Source organism: Astatotilapia calliptera, chromosome 6, assembly GCF_900246225.1.
Source record: "Astatotilapia calliptera chromosome 6, fAstCal1.2, whole genome shotgun sequence".
Lineage (NCBI taxonomy): Eukaryota > Metazoa > Chordata > Actinopteri > Cichliformes > Cichlidae > Astatotilapia > Astatotilapia calliptera.
This window is the reverse complement of record NC_039307.1, coordinates 35193686-35204382: the sequence shown is the minus strand read 5'-3', so window position 1 is coordinate 35204382 and position 10697 is coordinate 35193686. Positions and strand designations below refer to the sequence as shown.

Genomic DNA, 10697 nt, shown 5'->3' with positions numbered 1-10697 from the left:
TGGATGTGAATTCTCACTGATCTCTCTCCACGTGCTTGCTAAAGAAGTATGCTAGTCTCTTGCTAAATTTGGCATCTTGCTAACGATAATTCACGAGTGTGTTTTTATGGTAGACGGCCTGTATTTGTATAGCGCTTTACTTAGTCCCTCTGGACCCCAAAGCGCTTTACACTACATTCAGTCATCCACCCATTCACACACTGGTGATGGCACGTCACATTGTAGCTGCACTGACAGAGGCGAGGCTGCCAGTGTTCTAGATTAACTGGATTTGGTTTAACTGGTTTTGTTGTTGTGATTTGGTGCTATATTATAGATATATGATAATAATAAAACTGATTTGAATTCAGTAGTTTATTGAAATTAGCCTTCACATTTTCTTCTGTTAATAACTGTTGAAGATGTAATATCTTCTTTTTCTGTTTTTCTTTCTTTGTGGGGGAAGCAGACGCCAAGCCTGACCAAAAGCACATCGTGGATAAAACACAACACCAATATGAAGATTTTTCTTGCTACAAACTCTAGATAATCTCTCACATGAATTTTCTACAGTGATGTATTCTCAAGTCTCAAGCGAGTAAGCTGAATCTGAACCCTGTCTCCTCTCGTTACACTGAGTGACTCAGAAACCTGCTTCCCCGGCCTGACTCCCCTTTTCCCCCACACCACATCTGTATATAGTTTTTTATAGTTGTGTATATAGTTTTTTAGTTGGCGGTGGAAGATCTGGATATGTGTGGGATGAGGTATGAAGTTATTACACCGTCAGTTTCATTACCCTGGGCAGCAATGTTTGTTGGAAGTACTTATGTTTTTGTTTTGTTTTTTCTTTTAATGTATTTTTTTCAGGAGCAGCTGACGCAGGGCATTGTGCCTGTAAGCAATCCCCCCCTCCTCAGGGGGCAACACAACAAAGTAAACCCCATCCCTCACCCCCGCCCAGCCCCAACCCACAGCACAACTGATCAGGTAAACTGACTTCTCAACTGATCAGTTGTACTGTCTCTTGTCCCCCGGGGGGCAAGCACAGAGCTAGCCCCATCCCTCACCCCACCCCAGTCCAAACAAACTTTAGATAATCTCTCACATGGATTTTCATTTCTGCCCCCAACCACCCCCACTATCCCACCTGGGGGGGGGGATCCCTCGCACCGGCCCAGCCCAACCCCACATCGACGGCCCAGAAGGACGAAGGAAAAGAAGGCAGCAGGTCCAGAGAGAATCTGCTGCAGGACTGTGCAGAACAGCTTTGTCAGGTGATCCTGTACATCTTACATATTTCTCTCATATTTCATCTTGTGTCAGTACCAAAGAATATTTCCTAATAGTCATAGTGTGTGTGTGTGTGTGTTCTTATATCTTATATATCAGAGAGTGAGTGTGTTTGGACTCGCCTTCTAATTTAATGGTTTTCTTCTTCATGACGATTTACATTGTAGATTGTATCTGAAAGAATCAAAACTTTGAATGAACACATATAGTATTATGTAGTAAACAAGAAAGTGTGAAATAAACTCAAATTAATGTTTATTGTATAGTCTTCAAAAATAGCCACCCTTTGCTTTGATCACTGCTTTGCACACTCTTGGCGTTCTCTCAATGAGCTTCATGAGGTCGTCACCTTGAAATGGTTTTCCAACAGTCTTGAAGGAGTTCGCAGAGACGCTGAGCACTTGTTGGCCCTGTTTGCCTTCACTCTGCGTCCATTTCTTCCCAAATCGTCCTGGATTGGGGGTTTAGGTCAGGTGACTGTAGAGCCAGGCCATCTGACGCAGCACACCATCACTTTCCTTGGCCACACATAGGTGTGTTTGGGGTCATTGTTGCTGTTGAAAAAGTTTATGATGATCCAACTGCAGAGAGATCAAAGTTACTGTTTTTGTTAGAATTGGAAAGTAAGCAATGTGCTTCCTTTGAGGTAGACAGCACGAGTTGGGTGTACAGAAAGTGAGAACATTAAGCTTCTTCCTCATTACCGCACTTGACCTTGAACTGTGTCAGTATTGACTCTTCAATCCTCTCGCTTTGGTAGGTGAGAAGCCCAGAACTAAGGCTGCCAACATCCAAAGACTGGTGACTCCTCATGCGCTGCAGCGCAAGCGCCACCGCATGGCTCTCAAGAGACAGTGCACCCCAGAAGATCAAGGAGGGAGGCCTAAAGGAAGGATACAAAGCTTGCTGGGCCCAAAGAGGATGAAGGTATGTGTTAACCTAGGCCTTTAATTCTTAACCCAGCCTGCTGAGAATCACAAAGATCACACTAGTCTGCTTTTGTCGTGTAGCTGAACACTACATTTATTTCTAGTGGTTCAGATCAATTAGTGGTGGATAATCTAGAGATACAGCAACAGCCTCAGGTCAGTCGTTGCTATTATGGAGTACTGCAATAGTACTTTTATTTTTTTGATTCTTTGGTATGAGTGAATTCTGGTTCACACTCCGAGCCAGTTGGTGGCGGTAATGGACCACATCGTTGTTTGACAACTGGCAAAACACAGAAAAGGAGGAGGAGGTAACCAATGAGAGGAAATTGTACAAAAAAATGGTAAATGGCCTGTATTTGTATAGCGCTTTACTAGTCCCTAAGGACCCCAAAGTGTTTTACACATTCAGTCATCCACCCATTCACACACTGGTGATGCCAAGCTACATCGTAGCCATCCTGGGGCGCACTGACAGAGGCGATGCTGCCGGACACTGGCGCCACCGGGCCCTCTGACGACCACCAGTAGGCAGCGGGTGAAGTGTCTTGCCCAAGGACACAACGGCCGAGCCGGGGCTCAAACCGGCAACTTTCCAATTACAAGACAAACTGCCAACTCTTGAACCACGATTGCCCAAGACTAAGAGGGGCAGAGGTTTTAGTTGTAGGATCTGGTGTAGAAACCCACTCCCTAACAACACAAGGCTGACGAGACCAGTAATTTTGACCATGGCCTTGGATTGCAGGACAGAACTGTCTTCTGCTGCTAGTCTGCTGCTGCTGCCTTGGAGGAAAAATAAATCTGTGTACCCTATTTTAAGTGTGGGTGTGTTGGTTTTCCTGATGGTCACCATTAAAACTTGTTGCTTTCTTGCACGCAGGCAAGTGACCCACTTAACATGTTAATGAGCAGTTAAGCAGGTGCACCTAAGTTACCTGATTTTGGTCATTAGGCGTTTTAAAAAGTATTACTGCCATTTGTGGCTTTTTCTGGTGGTAAATTGAATTTATTTGCCACAGACAGTGACTAAATCCAATTTACTCCTAACCCCACTGGCCCTGACGTGAACCTACTTTTAAACTACAGTTAATGGTTATTTTGTCCAAATACAGTAATTACACTGTGTACGAATTTTTTAAACCACAGCTCCATGGTCCCAAAGTCCAACAACCCTACTGGCAACTTTTAATTGGAAAAGGGAGGAGAAGTCAAATGTATTATTATTCACATATTACACAGACTGTGCTGACTGGACAGGCTCAGTGCAGTTCCTGGATTATTTTCAAGCATCATTAAAGTTACAGCATGTAAACTCTCACCATTCTTATCTGTCCTTATTAAAGTCCATAAGCTGAACTACGGTAGCTCTGCTAACTCTGGTAATTCTGACTGTAAATCTTTCCTTAATCTCTTTATTTGCTATTTCGACACATGAAGTTACAAAAATGTACTTTGGTAGACAAAAAGAAAACCTTTGTAGACTTTTTGGAGTAACTTTTCATAATGTGGAACTTTAGTCTTGAATTTTCAAAAGTGAACTTTTGGCTTCTAGTTATGTTGCCACCGGAAATATTTTGTCAACACTGAGAAGTCAAATCATTAATGGTGTGTGGTCAGCCACAGGTGATGGTGTGGCTGTCTTAGTTCTCTTTCTGTACCAGAACTTTAAAAAACTGACCAGGAAGAACGTAACTATAATACTGAACCTGAAGTATGATCCTCCCACCAACCAAGCGGCGCCACTGGTAGCTGTGGGTTCCCCACCTCCTGCTGAACTCAAACAACCAGTCCAGAGACAGACTCTGATGTAGCATCACTTTCATCGCTCACTCCTGAACTCCTGTGAACCATAATGAGTGTGGCCTCTCTAAACATCAGTGACTAAGAAAACTTTTCAGTTTGTTATCATTTGAGTTATTTATTAATGACTCACTTAACTCAGTTAATATGTTACAGGTCACTGTTTAAGGAAAGTCAGAGTAGGGTAGTTTCAACGGGTGGAGAGGCGTGTAACGCTCATCGTGCCAGTGCAGCTTATCCTACAGAAATGTTTCCAAAGCGAGGACGATGGCTTCATGTTTCAGCATGCTGTGGACATTCAGACCTGAGAGAGAAAATATGACAAATAAACTGAGTTTTAAAGAAGAGATTTGTTACATATAACACTTAAAACCCTGAGCTTTTTATGAACTGTTTAATCACGTCATACTGGGCTCTTTTTCTGCCACTTTTTTTATTCGTATAAAAGCCATTTCCGCTGTGTTGGGTGTAATATAGCCAAACTTGCCACCCGGTTTCGTTTTTGTAAAAAATTCAAAATTTCAGTCTGATTTTCTTACATCAGCCTAACACGGCTTAGCAGCAAAAATACTCACACTTGACACCCTAGGGACCGTTTTGTGCCCCATTGAAACCCATTATAAACGCTATTTTTCACGGCAAAAAAATTACGGTCAAATCGATCGTGATCGGTAATGCTTCCGTTTCCGTTTGCAGTAGTGGCCTTAGAGTTGTAATTTTTTTATTTGTCCACCGGGTGGCGCCCTTGCTCCACATTTGACCCCGGGCTGGAAAACAGCGGGCTGCTTAAACAGACCTGCGGGAAACGAAGCCTCATTTCCGGCGTGCAGCAGCGCCTTCGCCCGCTGATCGGGCGGGACCATTTTCAGCGCCTAGGACCGTTTGAGGGTGCATTTTTTTTTAATCAACAGGAAATGACGTATTTGTTGTGACGTGGTACCGGACGTGTGTGTTGGAAAAAGGGGTCCGACGCAACATGCCCCGGTGATCGTCGCGACTTATGCCGGGGAAAGACACTTCTTTCGGCTTAGAGGAGCAACATTGGCCGCCTGGAGACCATTTTCTGCTCCTGCAAAAAAAAATAAAAGGCGATCGAAATGAAGGTTGGTGCCAATCTTTAGTACATCTAAAGGCCTAATTATAATAACAATCAAATATTACTTCAAATGTTTGTTTTTTTTTAATATTTCGTTTTGTTTTGGGGGGCTAAAAAAACGGTGCGCTCATGTAATTAAACTGCGATTAAAAGGGTTAAAACCCCCGAAATATAATTAAAACTTTACATGAATATTTCAGGGAGAAGTAGTTTTAAAAGACTGGCTAATTTAAAGTGGAAAAAAATATGAATATATAATCTTTTTATAGCATTTTTCGGGCGTGGCAGAAAACGGTCCCCAGGGTGACGAACGTAAGTTTTTTAAAGTATGACGTGAGGGTTAAACTGTGCCAAAACCAACCCTTTGGTCTGATAAAGTATGTATTTTGTATTCACGCTTCTCTTATAAAGTAATTTGTGGCTGTCGTCAGTGAAAATTGCTCTCTAAATAAATATTATTTTATTTAAAGGAATTTGTGATATTGGCCAGGGTTTTCTCTTTGAAAACTCAGAAGGAGGTGACGAAGTCCAGCTGGCCACAGGATGTGGCATTAGGGCTCTAGGCCAGCCTGTTGATCACATCAGCAGCAGCATTTATGCTCTTTGACATCAGGTAAGCATATTGATATGCTACATGTTACACTTGAACATAAGTTAAAAGAGAGCCTCTGTTCCACAATTTGACTGTTATTGGATATCATTTTTAGCTTCCTGGCTTTTCATTACTTAACAATTTCTTTCCTGATTGTATTTTATTTATGTATTTTTATTTGACCTTTCTCAACTTTAGTGCCAAACATGCTGAAATCTTCAAAGAGTTTGTGCAGTTCACTGACTCAGAGACTCTGAAGATACTCCAATACTGTGCAACCAGGTGGCTCAGCTTGCTGACTTGCATAAAGCGGGTGCTCAACCAGTGGGATGCACTGCAGGCCAGTATGAGGATGTGGAGAAGCCTATTTAGGTGAAGATGCTGGCAGAGCATTTAACCAGCAAGAAGACAAAGTTCTTCTTCCAGGTTCTGAAGCCACTGGCAGAGTTCAAGGTTATGTTTCAGCTCAGCCAGCCCAGCAAAAGATAAACTTTAATAATTGTGATAATAAATAAAGCTGTTCTCATAATTTTTCAAAACTGATAATCCGTCTTGTGTTTCTAGGCTGAAGGAGTGATGGTCCATAGGCTACCCAAGGAGGGAGATGACCGGCCTGGTGAGAAGATTGATGGGAAGATTTCTCACTGCCAGCCTTATTGCTGACGTCCCACTGAAGGACATCAAGTTCATGGATGCCAGCCTACAGTTGCCAGGCAAAGAACTCTTTCTTGCAGTAGCTGCACAAAGCCTCTTGGAGGACAACATGGATGAACTTTACTCTTCTGTCCCAATGATGATCCAGTAAGCATTATGATTATTGTGTTGTCCAAATAAGCTTACCTCCTAAGAGCTAACTGACTGATAATCCATCATACAATGCCTGTAATCATTGATCCGATCATGTGTCACAAAGCAGTGAGAGACTTCTTTGTATCTGTGACCACAAAGATGATGACTGCATCCCCCCTCGACAACATCATCCTCCAAAGCCTGACCGTGTTGGATCCAGCGTCACGGCATCAATTTTCTCCAAACTCAGGTACATCCCCTTTTTTAATTGATGGTGGTAGTTGTTTAATAATCAACTTCAGAAGTTACAGAGTATAATAATAGAGCAAGCAATTATATCTCCAGCTCACTTGTGCTTAATTTGCTCATTTTCATGTGCAGTCATAGAGCTAGGGAAAAGTCTGCTGCAGCTGCGGTTGGGCCTGGATAGACTTAGGGAAGAATTAGTGGAGTACCAGGTGCTTGGCAGGGAAGATCTTCTTCAGGAAGCAAGGATTGACAGGGTTTGGGCCATGCTAGGGAGAGATGGGAGATTCCAGACTCTGGTGCATTTGATGAAGGCACTATTGTGTGTGGCACACAGCAAGGCATCATCAGAGAGGGTGTTCAGCATGGTTAGAAAGATGGTGACACAGAATAGAACAAGGATGGACAATTCAACCCATAACTCACTTCTTCCAAGTAAATTAAATTTCACAGGTGCTGCCCACACCTGTGCTGCTTCAAGGGGTGTGCTTCTGGCTGCGAAGCATTGCAGCTTCAAATACAACCATGTGTAGAGGAGTGTTGATGTTATGGATATTGTTATAGTTAGGGACGAGTATCCCCAGTTCTGCTTATGTATATAACTGTATCAGTTGTTGTATAGGATGTTTCTGTTGAACCATCACTACCATCTGTTGCACAGGTACTGGACAGCTGTTTAATTTAACTTCTTTTGTCCGATAAATAAACACTGTAAAATTCAAGTGACTCACGGACCGGTAGGGGCTGGAGCGCTGGGTCAGGGTTAAGAGTAGAGTGCTTCATCACAGTGTTAAAATCAGATGCTGGAGAAGTTCATGGGGAAGTTTATTATACAATGATTTGATTTCAGTTCAGTACAGTTTTATTAATGCAGCACCATTTAACAACAACAGTCACTTCACAGTATTTTCTGTTAACCTGTTGTCTGCTGGGAACAAGGCTCACCGTATAACCACAGAGGTAGACTGCATCAAGGTCTAATGTTCATGTCTAAAAATATTCACTTGAAAAAAACCCTGTAAAGTAGCAGGGAGCTACAGAGAGTTTAAGGAGTCTAAAAGCAAAAATAAGCTCAGTGCAAAAAGTCGAGCAACACAACATGTACCATAAAAAGACAGAGTATTGCAGATAGATGTGAACTCTGTGGGAGGTGTAACCAGACAGACAAAGCGACTCACTGATCCAGTCACAGACTTATGACCTTCATGATCCAAGCAATTCAAATTCAGTCAAGTATGAGTGAAGCACCCCAAACACCTGATGCTTACCTATTTAACTGATTCCATTAAAGTGGAGATTGAATATCTTGTACATTTCCAATCTTTCTAAGCCCTCTTCTGTTCTGTGACTTCTCTCTTCCAGAGTGGGTTCCCCAGTGAATACTTTCACTTCTTCTTGAACTCAGTGGAAATGATGACTGTAGAATTAACCTCGCCTGTGGATGCTGTTATGTCCTGCAATCCAGATGAGAAGATGGTGTTGAACAAAGGCAGCTATGACTCCACCAGCTCCAGGTTCTCTAACCCAAGTTACTCTGAGCTTTGTAGCCTCCTCCTATCTCCTCACTGACTGCTGGGAATCTGAAGCCCTGTGCGGCTGACACGCCTTATGGCCCTGTTGGTACTCGGGGTGAAGGAATAAGCACAGAACAGGAACAACTGGTACACGTGTTATTGTTAGCTGTGCTCTTTTTATTCCAGCTGGTGAGGGATCCACAGCCTGTAGCAGCCTCACACACCTTTTATCACTGCCTCCTCCTCATGTCCTCGCAGGGCCTGTCTGCACACTGTTATATCATGAGTAATAATTGAAAAGAAGTCTATATACATAAAAAACGTGTGTGCGCACACACACAACTACATATGTGATATTTAGAGTCACGTTTAATTTAGATAAAGTAGTTTTTTAGCCTTAGACACAAACAGTGAAGGGCAGAAAGTGAGACCATTTTCACTAAGACAAGAATTCAAATGAACACTTATTTGTTTCTACTTTTGCAAGCTATAAAATTATGGCTCCTCTGACGAGACTCCTCACTCCTGTCCCCAGGACAGTAAAAATCTTCATGAGTGAAGACGACATTGACTTTAGAGCTGGAATATAAAGTAGACCCCAATATTTCGCTTCACATAAACATCGTCATTTATTCCCTCTTACTGTGGCTGTTTTTCTTCCACCACGATAAAATCACACTTCATGCAGAGCTCTGTCTCTGAGGAAGAGTTTCCCATCTAAAAATCAGTTTTCTGCATTATTCTCTTGCTTATTACCCACCAGTCCAACGTTGTTTGCAGCACTGTCGGACGCTGTTTAATTGTATTTATAATGCACACACAAAGAAGTGTGTGTGTTCCTTACAGAGAGTTACTTACTGGCACTACTCCCTGTGCCAGCTGCTCCTGAAAAAATACATAAAAAAAAAAAAGTACTTCCAACAAACATTGCTGCCCAGGTCAATGAAACTGATGGTGTAATAACTTCATGCCTCATCCCACACATACCCGGATCCTCCACCGCAGCTGGTGGTGATCCCGCTCCCCCGGTGCGAGCTGCCTCTCCCAGCCCTCGCGATACTGGTGATATCTGCAGACATGAGAAAAACCAGTGAGCAAACATGTAACTATCACATCAATGTGAATCTGATGGGTGTGATCACTGCAGCCTGGATCCCTGAAATGAAAATTCATGTGAGAGATTATCTAAAGTTTGTAGACAGAAAAATCTTCATATTGGTGTTGTGGTTTATTGCTGACTTACACGACGACCCTTTAATCAGGCTTGTCTGCTTCCCCCACAAAGAAAGGAAAAAAAAAAAAGATATTACATCTTCAACAGTTATTAACAGAAGATAATGTGAAGGCCAATTTCAATAAACTGCTGAATTCAAATCAGTTGTATTATCATCATATAGCTATAATATAGCACCAAATCACAACAACAGTCCCCTGTTGTTATATAAACATATTTGTTATATAAACACAAATATGTTTATGTATATATAGCTGTACATTTGCATATGGTTTGATGTGTTACTGGGGTAATAAAAGCAAACATGTAACAAATTGTAAGGAAGAGTTTATGATGGATAGGGCCTAAACTGGAAGAAAAAGTGTGTTATTAAATGTTGAAAAGGGGGCAGGATTAAATAAGATTATGCTTCTTCCTACTGCTTTTTGAACATTTAAGTTATTTATAATTATTATTTTGTTTTCCTTGTATTTTGTATTTTTTGACAGTTTTTTTTTCTGTTCTTGTTTTACTATTTTAACATGTTCAAAGTAAATATACAATACCAGCTGTTCACTGTCTTTATTATAGACAGTGAACAGTTAATAGTTAGTATTCCCATGTACTCATATTATATTATGATTATATTAATGTAGCACCAGGTTGTGTAAACTTGTAACAAAACTATCTGGTAGAAACTGTGAGTACATTTCAGAGCCCTCAGTACTTTGACTTAAATAAAGATGTTGAATCAGTACTTCACAGTACTTTAACCCTTTAAAACCGGTCAGAGCGGGCACGCTCTGTTTTGCATAACTATTTTTAAATCCCGGTAGCACTGCAACCACGTGAGCTAGCGCAATAATTTTTTTTTTTGCAAATGAAACCAGATGAGTTGTACTTACATCTTATGCCATCAGCTTGTCCTAGGTCACGGTTTCCTTCCACATATAGTTTTGCAAAAACTGCATAAAAAGCGCTTGCAGCAACAAAAACATAATATTCCAGAAACAGGCTTTGCCGATCCGATCAGCTGTTCATAACACTTCCTACGTCCATCAGCGTGAACTATCGCATGTCCGCCATGACCTGCCCAAAACCGGAAGTGACGTCATTTTCGCGGAAATGTAGTTTTTTACCATCAAGACCTTTATGAGCTTATACTGGTGTTTTTAAAAGTTATTTTTGACTTTATGACTTTCTGTGTCGTTTCTGGGATGCTGAGGACTCATATTGCACTGCT

The 10697-nt window shown here is 41.7% G+C and overlaps 2 long non-coding RNA genes across 2 annotated transcripts; both read left to right on the top strand.

Annotated features, from left to right (window-relative positions):
- Positions 1–344: 344 nt before the first annotated feature.
- LOC113023363 (uncharacterized) lies at positions 345–2128 on the top strand. The gene is made up of 3 exons (XR_003272558.1): positions 345–746; positions 850–1256; positions 2033–2128. It is a non-coding gene; the product is annotated as an uncharacterized LOC113023363 (long non-coding RNA).
- Positions 2129–5897: 3769 nt separating this feature from the next.
- Positions 5898–9861, top strand: LOC113023362 (uncharacterized). Its single transcript, XR_003272557.1, has 4 exons — positions 5898–6145; positions 6257–6493; positions 6606–6731; positions 8090–9861. It is a non-coding gene; the product is annotated as an uncharacterized LOC113023362 (long non-coding RNA).
- The last annotated feature ends 836 nt before the right edge of the window (positions 9862–10697 follow it).